The 14,102-nt window shown below is 34.4% G+C and overlaps 1 pseudogene; it reads right to left on the bottom strand.

The window, feature by feature from the left end:
* Window positions 1–10,984: 10,984 nt before the first annotated feature.
* Window positions 10,985–12,188, bottom strand: LOC136275359 (uncharacterized; annotated as a pseudogene).
* Between the last annotated feature and the right edge of the window lie 1,914 nt (window positions 12,189–14,102).

Here is a 14,102-nt window from a genome sequence, read left to right as displayed (position 1 = left end):
AAGTTAAAAAAAAATTTGTTCTCAACGGGATTCCAACTCATGACCTACAGGTTTGTAGGGTACCCACGAAACCACTGCGCTATCGTGTAACATGTCCGAAATGGGAAAGAAACTATTTAAAAAATTATACTTGATTTTATTGTTTATTTCGATAAATAATACCACACAACGTGAAGGTATCACATACCACATTACTTGTAAGTAATGAATTTTCCAATTATCAAATTAAATCTATTCATTTAACAAATTTTTCAAAAGAGCGGTCCCCATACAATTCGCCTCAGTTTAAATCAAACAGTACCGGAATTGCATGCTTCCAGGTTTACTTTTTTGCGTACTGCGTCATCAAAAAGTGGTGTATAGAGCCACCTTAACAGTTAACTTGAACTAAAATGGACTTTAAAGAATAGAAATTAGTTTGTGTACTCATATAAGCATTAATAGTTTTAAAAAATAAAGCAGTTGTTATTTATAGAAAATGGACGATGAAATAGATTCATTCAATATTTTCTATAATAGAAAAAATACATGAGTTTTGGTTTTTCTTAGCGGGGGGTATCAATTGTGAGCTTGCTCACAGTACCTCTAGTTAAAATAGAAGATATCAAATATTTGTAATAAGTAAATTACTAAAAAGAAGAAATAGGGTACTATTAATTACAAATGAAATTAATAATAATTAGATTATATTTACAAACATTAACTACATTTTTGGTAGTAAATATGTTATTTCAAGGACCATATCGTCTGGTTTTTTTGCATGAAGAATGAATACACGTACTGTACCTGTAGCATAGTGCTTTTTATAACCTTTTAATATTCTCTTAAGTTAATTGTTTTTGTATTATTTATTTGCCTTAATATTATATTCTTATGTTGATTTTCTTCTATTACTTTATATTATTATGACATAGAATCGCCGAAACACCGAGAAATCATAATGTAATCAAATGAAGTGTACCAACGGTGGTAAACTTTGGCAGTCATTATTTTTTTATCCGAACGACCGACATTTAACTTTGAGTACAGCACCAATCAAGACAGGGTTTTAACTTTTCGATGACGCTTTGGTCATTTATTGTCGTGTTGTTTTTAATTAATTAATTTGCTGGAATTAAATGTAGATTGCATTCTGCTCTATTCAGTGTATTTAGCACCACATTCTCTACAAACTGTAAAGATTGAATTCATATATATTATTTTAAACAAGAGTTATAACTTTTCAAAAATATTGCATTTTGTTTTATTTTTTAATGAATAATTTTATCATTTTACTGGAAGTAAATGTTTAATGATGTTGCAAGAGAATCTCCTTCATTTTCTTCCACAATTATTCATGGTGCAAATCCCCTGTGAGTATACGTTAGTCTATTAAAAGACCCCGAGGTACCCTTACCGGAGCAACTTCCCAGCAGCCCTAAAAGGTTTTTCAGAAATACAAAATTTAGCTAACAGTCGTATTCATAGTTCACTTAAAACGTTGATTTGAGATGCAATTATAATAAGTTAATACATTACCCTTTTACTTTATGGGAAAATATGACAATAACAAACCGTCAACCATTTCAAATATCCATAAAACAAATTCAAAGCAGAGCATTAATGTATGAATAATTCTATAAATCCATTATTGTTAGGCAAAGACAATGCACGGAACCAGCAATGGACTCCAGAGGAAAATGCCACTTTAAGGATTAATATAACCGAGAAAAACTGTGATGTGGTTCTTTCTAACTCTGAGGAGTTTAGGCAGAGCTGTGCCTTACACCTTTCTGAAATGCATGCTTGTTTCAGAATCGGTATCTTGTTTAGAATAAGCTTACATATGAGATAACAGTGCATGTGCTTTTTTCCACGGGCACTGGTCTACTTATTGAATGAGATTGTTTTTCTATAACATGGACTTTTAAGTCTATTTTATTTGACTCACTGTTTATTGTAATGCATAACCATAATGCATACGCAGTTAAACAACAACCATTCAACAATTGAGTCCACTGGATTTTGTGACGTCTACAAATATTTGCATACTAAATTTGCTATCTGTTTACTTTTATCGGCAGATTAATCCGGTGAATGAGTTGCGAGGCATTGTGGGCTACTACAAGTACATGTATCAGTGCCTATAGAATTGTACTTTGAAAACTCATTCTCATTTTTTTCAGAATTTAAGAAACAATATGGAAAATGTTGTCTAATCTTTCACTTCTATGCTCACATTTGAGAAATATGGCTTATGAGGCCTTATAACAACCTTTTTAAATACCCCATTGTCAACGTTCAAAAGAGAGGCATGTCCTATTGAATTTGAAGCAGTGAGTACTTTTTTCGCGTACGTCTATCCTGGAACGCCAACATATACCTGCAGCAGCTTTAAAAATTGCAAAATCAGAGTATGGAATTTAGGATGAGCGGAACATTTTTGTACTGGATGCACGACTTTACTTATAAGATCAACACTAAAAGTAAGTTAAAATAAACTTTAATATACCAATGTACCTGAAATTGTACTTTTACAATCGACAAGCAAATATACGTTTTTCCTTTTTTTTTTTAACTAGATCAGTGGTGGAATGCCTAAATTTAATCTTAATTGCATTATTTCTTTGAAGCATTCTTATATAAAAGCATTTTGACTGTGTCATTCAATACCCATATGAAAATAAAATGTAATGACTGTAAGCTCAATATAAGACATGGCACTTTGGGAAAGATCCAGTCTGCACAAGAGTAGTCCGTCCAAATAGAAGACATTTTTTTAAAATTTAAAGTTGTCTCTGAAAAAACAAAATTAGGTTAATTGTGAATACATAGATAGATCTCAATCATCTACATCTTCTGAGCATCCACTTTTTAATGAAAAATCGACTTCTGTTAACAAAAAAAAATGCTGTTCTTAATTAATTTTTTAGAGCCTGTTTTCGTTAATCCGGAATCAAATTCCTCTTTAAAAGTTGTACTCGATAAAATTGCATCAGATGCTGGGATTAGTTCTGGGTAACGCAGATTTGTTTATGTTTATGTTGTTTGCGATAGTTCCCCAATGACACTCGTTTGGCAAATAATACTTGGTGATCTACAAAATTATTCCTGGGTCATTCCTATAACTTGTTTTGAGCCCGAGGAGAATATGGTTATATCATTCACTGAAATGTTCCTTTCTCTGCTTCCTCCCACTCAGAAAATAGCATTTGCGATGCTTCTTCTCCTCTCCTAGTATTGAACAGGGTTAGGCGGGCAACAACAAGGCTTCTTAGCCAAGCAAAGTGTTTTAAAGTATAATTCTGAAAGGTAAAAGATATTTCTGTGAAAATGTATTCTTTCAATTGCAAAAATATCTCTTCATTCGGTAAACTTGCAGGTTTTCTGTTTGTCTCCAATTTACCAGTTAAAAATCTTTTTCAAGCTGAATAATATATTTTCTTTTTCATTTTAAGGATAATTAAACAGTTTGCAGTGTTTAAGATCTTAAACTTGAGTTTTTACTCCAACATTCAGAATGTAAACAAAAGCTTTGTTTACAAAGCAAAGAACTGCAAGCTGTATAGCTCGCTTGTAGCTCAACAAAGGACCAATCACATTGCGTTTGACAATTTGATGAAATTTACAGAGAGTCTTTGGTTAGAATTGATTTATGTGTTTTAAAGTATCAACGCAAGTAATATTTCGTGTGATGTTTAGGGATTTTGCCTACGAGTAGAAAAGAGTGAAGACGAAACTCTGCACTTTCTTTGTTACACTATAGGGTGTATTCGTTTGCTACCTCCAGAACTGGTCCTGAATATCTCAGGTGACCCGTTGTCGTGCATTAACAATTTTACATTTTTAACTTCTTCTTGGAAACTACAGGGCCAATTGCTACCATTTTTGGTGTGAAGCATCTCTATGGTAAGAAAAATCTAAATTGTGAAATTCATGGCTCTACCACCCCCACCCAGGGCGCTACAGGTGGGGTGAAATATGCCAAAAAGCCAAATTTTTAAAACTCTACTACAACACATGTGAGGCAAAAACTGAATGCATGGTTATGATGTCCATGAAGTCCTCTACCAAAATTGTCGGGGGTTCAGGATCTAGGGTGGGGCCAATATGACCATATAGTAAACTTAGAAAATCTTCTCCATTCCCATATATATTTAGTGTTATTCCCATATATATTTGTTTTTAAAACTAAATACATGTTTATGATGTCAATGACGTCTTCTACCTAAATTGTGAAAGTTCATGGTCCCTGGGACAGGGGTTTCAGCCCTAAGGCGTGGTCAATGTAACCTAAGAAGAAAAATGTATTAAATCTTAGACAATCTTCTTCTTCATTTCCACACATGTCGGAAAAAAACCCTGAATGCATGGTTATGATGTCCACATACTCCTCTACCTATATTGATAAAATCATGGCCCCTGGGTCAGGGGTTTAGACTGTAGAGGGGGTAGTTAATATGGTTATATAGTGTTAATGCATATAATGTTTAAAAATCTTCTCTATTCTCACACATCTGTAAGAAAGATAGACCTCTTAATTATGTTTACCAGGAAGTTCTCTATTAAAATTGTAAATTTTATATTCCCTAGATAATAGGTTTTGACTCTAGGGCGGGGCCAAAATGGATGTATAGTGTTAATTCATATAATGTTTCATCTTCGCTAACCAAGGGTTTCCGATACACTATGCTTCTCATAAACCCTTGGCCGATATGCATTGCAGGCACGTAGCATCGTTTTTGAAAGTGGGGGGGCCAGACCCATCCAAAAAATCTTGACAAGCAAAAAAAGGGAAATTTAAAGTTTTCCAAAAATCTTCAAAATCCTAATCCGTGGGGGGGGGGGGGGTAGACTCAGCTCAAAAAAAAAATTCTTCCCTACCAAAATTTTTTTCCCTCCAAATCATGAAATTCCTAATCCGTGGGGGGGGGGGGGGGGTAACTTCAATTTCACTACTCATTTCCTAATTTTCATACCAATTTTTTACTAACTTCCAAAAAAGTGGGGGGGGGCCAACTCCATTATAATTCATTTTTTTATATCTAAATTTTAAAAAATTTGCTGCTGGGAGAAAAAGTGGGGGGGCCAGGCCCCCCCTGGCCCCCCCCTGATGCTACGTGCCTGCATTGTAAGCCGGTCACTGTTGGCGCCGTCTGGACTTTGCTTGAAAAGAACGATAATTCTGTTTGCAGAGATTAGCCAATAGAAAAATAGCTTTTATATCCGTTTCGGTAGCAAATGATAAACAATGGGCACCTCCGCCGAGATTCTTCGGACCAAGCTTGGAATCGAAAAATTAACCGATTTCCAACAACAAGCCATAGATGCTTTGTCAGAAAAACGTGATGTGTTTGTTGGGACTAAAACTGGAAGTGGCAAAACAGTTATATATGAAAGCATAAGCGTATTAACGAACGTGCGACAATAGTGTTAGCACCACTCCAAAGCATAATGGAGGAGCAAGTTGAGAGACTGAACAAGCTAAATATCACAGCTATATACATAAAAAGTACCCAAATGCATGTGAACGATATTATTGATGGGAAATACAAGTTTATATATTGAAGTCCTGAAATTCTTGTTGACACAAGAGAGAGACATTTCGCCATCCTTCTTTCGCCAGAAAACTGGGAGTAATTGTCGTTGACGAATCTCACACTATTTTGCAGTGGTAAGAAATATTATGTTAAAAACTTTGCATGCAATTTCTTTCATATTATCTTAATTTTCTAAAGATAAATATCCGATTTACAGAACATTGTACATTTTAGCCCTCCGCGGGACATGGACACATTTATTCAACAAATGGGACGGGCTGGAAGAGACGGGAAGCTTTCTCAAGAACTTATCTTATATAAAAGTCATAAAAATCAAATACAAAATCTTGATCATGAAATGATGAAGCTTATTATCACCGATTCACATTGTCGAAGAGAAATAATTGCAGGATGTTATTTGACCAAAAGAAACCTAGAAACTGTAATTGATCATATTTGTGAAACCAAATGCAAATGCAATGATATTGAATGTCCTCGCATACATGCAGCATTTTCCACTATGGACTTTTCAGGGACTCGGGAGCAGATGAGGACCAGAAATGTTTCTGTTGAGGAGGAATTTAGAACTTTGGATAAGCTAAAATTACTAAAGGAATCACAAGACAAAAAATCATCATCTTTCATTACAGACTTCGAGGGAATTTCTTTATCAGCTATAGAAAACATCATCAATAATGCAAGTACATTATTCACTGTTGATGACATTTTGTACTATGTTTGGTCATTTAACATGGCAAGATATGTTCATGAAATTATTGGTGATATTTTTCCTAACACAGGTAAAGACCAAATCCTAAGGTCATGACGGAGAAGTAAAAAAAACCTTGGCATTTATTGCCAATAATTCAAAGTATAAGTGATATTAAAACTTTTGTTGCATTATATCAGGTATGACATGTATATGTGACATCCCAGAGACAACACCAAGTCCTGTGTGTGAAATCACAGTCACTACTACAACTGTGAATCCTCTGGAGACTGCCATGCAAAAGTTGGTGAAATATTCCGAGTCTTTAGATGGTATGTTCATTTAGTTCTGAACACTTGTATCATACTCTTAAATCTTTTGTATGCACTAATTTCTTTCATTAGGATATTATAATTCATTGCTTTGGACTAATTTTGAGCATTTTGAAAACTTTCCAGTTAGCATACTGCAACCCATAAGTGAAAATTTGGCTTCCTTTGTGGAGATGAGTACCAGGTCACAGCGCAACAGTCCTGAATGGGTTTCATTGCATAAGGGGCTATTAACATCCTCCATGTTTGGAAACATCATCAGAGCAGGGGAAATCCCAGGAGTCTTGTATCAGGGATACTGCATGGCTCAAGTCTTCAACGGTATCTCTTTGTCTATAAAAATAATATAATAATTTTTATCAATTACTTGTACCAGTATCATAAGTGCCATCTTAAAGCTGCTTGGTCCGATTTTTTTGTAATTACAGTATCAATTTTTTTTTTCATACAAATCATTAATCTTAGAAAGTTATGGACTTTCTCCTATTTACACCAGCAGAATCAGTCTCCTTTCAAAGTTAGAAATATTCAAAGTAAATAAAAATAATTTCTCTTTGGGCAAACGAAAAAACAAACCAAAATGCATCACGGGAATGTTTAGAAAAGGAAACCGCTTGGTTTCGTCCCCCGAATGATTGTGGTTATTCTACCCGCATGCTATGCATCGATTGTAAAGAAAGCAGACTTTAGAAATATTAGCGAACAAAAAGTACACATATTTATTTGTAATTTGCCTATAATTTCGACCTTTATTTAAAGCGATGTCAAATTCGTAATACAACCATTCCCGTCCCGTCGTCAGGGGTGAAATTTAACATGAGGCGAAATAACGCGGTACCTTTTAATGTCGTTTGTTTTGTTAGCAAATTTTGTACGTATTTTTCTTCATTGAAATTTGGCATAGTTGACGGGTAAAACTACTGCAATGTCTATTAATATACCTATACTAAGCATAGCCATCGTTTAAAAGTGTGTATAAAATTTGATTAAAATTTTCTTGATTATCATTTACAGGCACATTGTGTAGCCTTTCATGTAAACTTAACACACACACAAAATTAGCCATTAACTTAACTAGTATTTTCAACAGGAAGCAGATTTCTGCATATAAAATTTTTGATTACATTTTACATAAGTACCAGTACTTGAAAAATTTGTCAGTCAGTTAGGGTAGCATTCACCTCCATAATATAACAAAATATGTATGTTACATACAGGTACTCAACAATGCCTCTTGTGGTCCAGTGGGGGATAGACAATGAGGAGAGGGCAAGGCAGGACTACATAAAACTAATGAGAAAAGTCAATGATGTCTCTTTTCAACCTCTTGGCTTGACTGTACGCTAATCATGTCCATACATTGGAGCCTCTGGAGATGGGAAAAATCCATGACAAAAATATGCCAGAAGGATGCCAGGAAGGTGATCTTGAAATAAAATGCCCCTGTTCAATCAACGGTGAGGTCATCACTTCTAAGGAAGTGCACGATATCAACCTTGATTTCATGGGAATGCACCAGAGAAGAGCTACCTTAAATCCCAAGCATAAGTACTACGCCCAGGTCTAAGGAGAGATGGCAGTTTTAGGGCTTACATGGTGCGACTTTGTCATCTGGACTGCAGCTGCAGAGAGCAATATTTACTTTCAAAGAATTGAGTTTGACCCAGACTTTGTTTCAAAGATGCTTTCAAAACTACAAGAAGTGTACGGAAAGCATATTGTACCCCATCTGAAAGCTGTTGAGCAAGAGGTCCATGGACCTGAACATAACTAATCCAAATAAAATATGATTCCATGAAACCTTACAACATTTGTCTGAACTGTCAGAAGCAATTATAAGCAAAAACAACAAATTTCAATTACAACATATAATTTAATTTAAATAATATGTATTTTTAAAGTAAAATATATCACCTATTGCAGTGAGATACAATACAAAATACACACAAGCTTCTTCACATATCTCTTTCTTCTACATTAACTGGTATATCCTGGTGACTATCTTACAGAAAAACTTAACAGAAGTCCATCAAACAGTAAACCTAGTTGTACATAATAATGTGCAACATGAGCATTAAAAATGGGTTGCTTAAACTCACAAATTCCCTTTTTTTTAAATTAGGGCAAATACTGCGGCAATCGGTTTTTAGAACGCAGTTCGCAATTGAATAGTGAACTGCGGGCTTATATGCAATTGAATAGTGAACTGCGTTCTATCTAGAACGTAGTTCGCAATTCAAAATTTAGAATTCATAGTTGGGGCCCGATTGCCTTATATGCAATATATATCTAGATAGAACGCAGTTCGCAATTCAAAATTTAGAATTCATATTTGGGGCCCGAATTTTTCAGGGGCATCTACTAGTGGTATTTCACTACCACTATCACCATATGAACATATGGTGATGCAGCTATCTCTAGTTTTTTAAGAATCGGGCTTATATGCAATTGAATAGTGAACTGCGTTCTATCTAGAACGCAGTTCGCAATTCAAAATTTAGAATTCATATTTGGGGCCCGAAATTTTCAGGGACATCTACTAGTGGTAATTCACAACTACTGTGAAAATTTGGTGAGGTGGTCTTCTCTACTTGTGGTTTGGGCTCCCATGCAAATGTAATGCATTTTCCCCGAAAGTGTGGTATTTGAAGATGTATAGAATATATGTAGATGGAGGATTAGTATTTTTTAATGAAGAAAAATCAAAGAAATCAAAAGCAGGAAAAGTGCTCCATGTTTATTTTACACAGATGTTCCCGCGGAATATCTCTCCTTTTATCTCCTGGCGAATAAGACTCATTTCCTTCTGTAAAAAATACAGGACATGAATCAATTATCTATATATAATTTATTTTGATGTTGATTTTGATACGTGCAATGATAGTAACATTTCTGTATGAATTATTGAAAAGTATAAAATAAGTTAGTGAAAATTCATATATATATGTGTGTGGCGTGTGACATACCCATTTCTTTATCTGCGGGAGTTGTAAAGCTTCATTCTTCGCAACTTGGAGAATATACGGGCCACAATGGTCCATGTGACCAACTGGAGGTTTGAATTTCTTCAAGAAAATTTTAAGCAAATTAGATTTATTTACAATTCTTATGACAAATTTTCAAAGGAAACAATTTACAACAGAAAATAGTAACATGACAGACTCAAACATGCTCTAATGCTTTGTTCCTCGATACCACAATTTTATGTCGAAGCAGGAAGCGTCTGAAAGTTTTGATAAAAAAAAAATTAAAAATAAATGTACCTAAGAATTTTCAACATGAAAGATGATGAAAGAAAGCAAACTGTAATGTTCTGATCAATTTTAAAGTGAATACCATGCATTTAATCGTATTTGAGCTTTCTGATACTACAGTTGTCATCGTCTGTATGCAAAACTCATTGTGGCACAGATTTGCCCTTTTATCCAAACACACACGGGTATTATATGTATCTTTTCATCCTATGTAATAGAGTAGGGATAATTTTACCTAACGATTGTTGCTACCTCCTTCCCAAAAGCTTTAAGTGTATCAACAACAACGAAGTAGCCCTCTTGGATGTATACAATCTGCCAACATATAAACATAAACTGTAATATGAGACATAGTTAAATGAACCCAATCAAAAGAGGTAATTTCAATACCATTAAACTATTTGCTTATGTAGACAGTTGTGATACCAGAACATACCACTAGTCCCCAATGTGCTGGTTTGTGTACAGGGATTAGCAACACACGTTTGTGTTCCAAGTGGTTTACTTTTCTGACCTGCATAACCCCTTTTTCATACAAAGTGGAACCCCAAAGAACGCACGCAGGTCACTATTCAATTGCATATAAGCCCGATTCTTAAAAACTAGAGATAGCTGCATCACCATATGTTCACAGTGGTAGTGAAATACCACTAGTAGATGCCCCTGAAAATTTCGGGCCCCAAATATGAATTCTAAATTTTGAATTGCGAACTGCGTTCTAGATAGAACGCAGTTCACTATTCAATTGCTTATAAACCCGATTCTTTAATTTTGAATTGCAAACTGCGTTCTAGATAGAACGCAGTTCACTAATCAATTGCATATAAGGTAATCGGGCCCCAAATATGAATTTATTAATTTTGAATTGCGAACTGCGTTCTAGATAGAACACAGTTCACTATTCAATTGCATATAAGGCAACCGGGCCCCAAATATGAATTCTAAAATTTTGAATTGCGAACTGCGTTCTAGATAGAACGCAGTTCACTATTCAATTGCGAACTGCGTTCTAAAAACCGATTGCCAATTACTGCAAAGTCTAAATGCATAAGAAAATGGAAAATCTATGTAACATTATTGAATTTAGCAGTAGAATATCATGATTTCAACAAAAAGCCAGATATTTTCAAAAAATCACATTCTTGATAACGCTACAGCTTCCCAGGACATCTATTTTTCAATAAGTGGAACGTCAAGATTTGTTAAAAATCTAGCAACTTGAAACATTTGATTTATAACAGAGGTGCAAGTGAAAGTGGCATGCCACCATCAAATATATGAAAACATTTATTCCTACCAATACTTCTTTCAACATCAATTCTAACTTTGGCAATTTCTTGTGTGTAGAATATTTCATCAACTGTAAATTGTCCTTTGGTGTAAAATGGTGGAATATTCAAAGTGCATCCTTTTTCTTGTAGTTTATCTCTAATTGTAAAACCTTTATCGGCCATAATATTGTCCCCTGGTTCTAATAAATTCAATATACCACTATAAATAACAATCTGTCGGTCAGACGTTTTCCTACCTCAGGCATCAGACACAAATGCAATTACTCCAGCAGGCGAAATTCCTATCAAAAACTTTACTGTATGTTTCTAGTTTGAAAAAGTTAAATTTTGATTAACTAAACCTGATGATTTTTGAATATATATTTCCGTACAATCGGGAATTACTCTTAAATTTGGAAACTTTTTCATGCATTCAGGCATAGTTGAAGCAATTTTTTCTCTAGAAGGAAACTTATTAAGAGAACAGAGCTCGGCATGAAGTAGACAAATCCAAGTTGTGAAAATAGAAGAAAATCTTGATGTAGAGATACAGAAACGTCCAGCAATATCAGTGGTTAACAGTCCGACCTTTAAGCGCATGAAAACTGCCAACAACTGGTCAATGAGAGGGAGGGTGCTTTTGTTAGGCCTCTGTCTTCCCACTCCAGATGCTCCTTCACCATTCCAGTACATCATACCCCTTTGCCTTTGGAAGTAGGAAACTTCAAAAGAAAAAATTAAATCATTATACACTGATGAACTTTTTTTGTCCATCTTAAACAAGTAAAACATATTAATCGGAATTTAATCCTTGCACAAAATTAACTTATTCCTTACTACATGTATATTATTTGATATCGCTCGTCTGTATTTGAAATGTGATACTCATTTAAAAATTACTTGTACAGCCATAGGAAAACGGCAAAGCTAGGCAACCCTGTGTAAATTCTAGTGGCGACATCATCATCCTTGATTTTGCTGACACCACACTGTGACCTCTTCATCTGTTCCGTCAATATCTTGTTTTCCTCCCTCAACAACTCATTCTCTTTGAAAATAGGGTCTGGGTCACACTGTGGACCTAATGCAGATGCATAGAACATTTAAAATATTGTAAACAGATACAGTGAGTGTTTGATCTTTTGATGATGTTGTAAATATTGCAGCTTTGCGTCTAAGTGGACACATATTTATATTTGTATTTATAGTTATCTTTATTTATAATGAACAAACTTGTTTCACTGGTAGAAATCAAACTGTTTGAAATGCAGATCAGAATATGTGCCATTTTATTTGTAGAATGTAAAATAATAGGATTTCATTTCGTATGTTATTTTAAAAAATGATCGATTTTGGGAAAGAAAAAAAACCTTCATCAGAAGAACTAACATCTCTCCCAGTATTCTTGTGTTCAATTCTCAATAAATCACAACACAATACTTTAATAGAGTTTTTAAATTAGTTATATTTTGAATATGTTTACATTACATACATTATGACAAAATTCGTTCAAAACTAAAAATATTTATCATAGATTGCACACTTCTGTAAAATAACAAATAAAAAATGCATGTGCCTTTCAAAACCATTAATACTATTACAAATTATTATTTCATTAAATCAATGTCATAACCAACTTTGTATACGAGTTATCAATCGAACTTTCTGAATAGGAGTTATCAATCTTCCGCTTCACTTCTTTGAAACAAAAGTGAAAGCAGTTCAATTCAACAACTTGATATTTTTTGGATTTGATCGTGTACAGGTATGTAGTTTTTGCAGTAATGTAGGCACGGTAAAGCAAAGGGCGAATAACTCTGTTTTGTTATGATGAAAGTGTCTCAATATTTTCGTATTTTTCTATGGCGGACAAAGTGAAAGAAGGTCACGTACAACGGCGAATTTCGCAGCGAATACTGGACGGACTGCTTTTTAATAAAGCGGTAAATTAAGAAAAAGCATTACAGCTTGCGTATTTTTAATTAAAACATTTTTAAACTTTGTAACTTAAGAATGTCGTTTAACCAAAAGCATAAATTTGTGTCAGAAACTTGTTTATTCTGTATACGCTATTCAAACAGACACTATCTTTTGAATAAAATATAAATAGTGCCCTTTTTAAAAAGTAAATACCGATTTACCTTTGTGCAAAGAAAACATAATCATTTATAGACCACCTCTATATCGAAATAGAATGGATTGCCTGTCCTTGATTTCAAACGGAGCTCACAAAGCCTCGCCTTCGAATTCCACCACATGCTTTTTTGATATGGCCGGATCAACATAAGAAAACTCTCAGGTAAAAATTAGGCAAATCTAAAGATGAGAGTTTACACTTTGTTGATTTTAGAGGGAATAGGTTTAATATAATATTCCTCATGGGTCAAATTGCATTTTTTCATCGCAAAAATATCAGGCATTTTTTTCGAAAAAGTTCATGGAGCATCCAACAGGCTACAAAAATTAACTTTGTCCCTTGTTAAAAAGCCGTAAGTGATTGCCTGTTGCAAAGTTCTTAGTATTTTGGCAAAAATTGTTACAGGTCCATTGTGGAGACTCATAGAGAGTTACAAGCATGTTCTAGATTTAACTCATGGTTACCATACTTTATTATTGTATTTTGACAAAATGAGCAAAGATGCAACAGCTTTCATTTCTGGGGAAAACCATCCATTTTGTGCTGAAGTTATGGAAAGAGATAAGGTTTATGATATGCTCATTCAACCAGATGAAAACATTGATGGCATAGCCTGTGCATGTGCTCAATTAATATTTCAAGGACTGCACAAATTGCTGCAAAAGGCCATGAAAGAACAACTTCCTGGTGGTAGGTTCTATGATGCATCTGCAAACCTTCAACAACAAACTCAGTCGGTCATCCCCCACAATAAAATTCCAGAGAGAGTTTTTGGTATTCTTGATTTCTTTCTACACTATCGACCAAATTATACCACAAATGAGGTTTTCCTTATGTTTGTATTCAATAAGACGTTGCAGTGGTTAGAGTCCCTTCTAGA

This window comes from Magallana gigas, chromosome 5 (assembly GCF_963853765.1).
Source record: "Magallana gigas chromosome 5, xbMagGiga1.1, whole genome shotgun sequence".
NCBI classification, from domain to species: Eukaryota; Metazoa; Mollusca; class Bivalvia; order Ostreida; family Ostreidae; genus Magallana; species Magallana gigas.
This window is presented reverse-complemented; position numbering and strand designations above follow the sequence as displayed.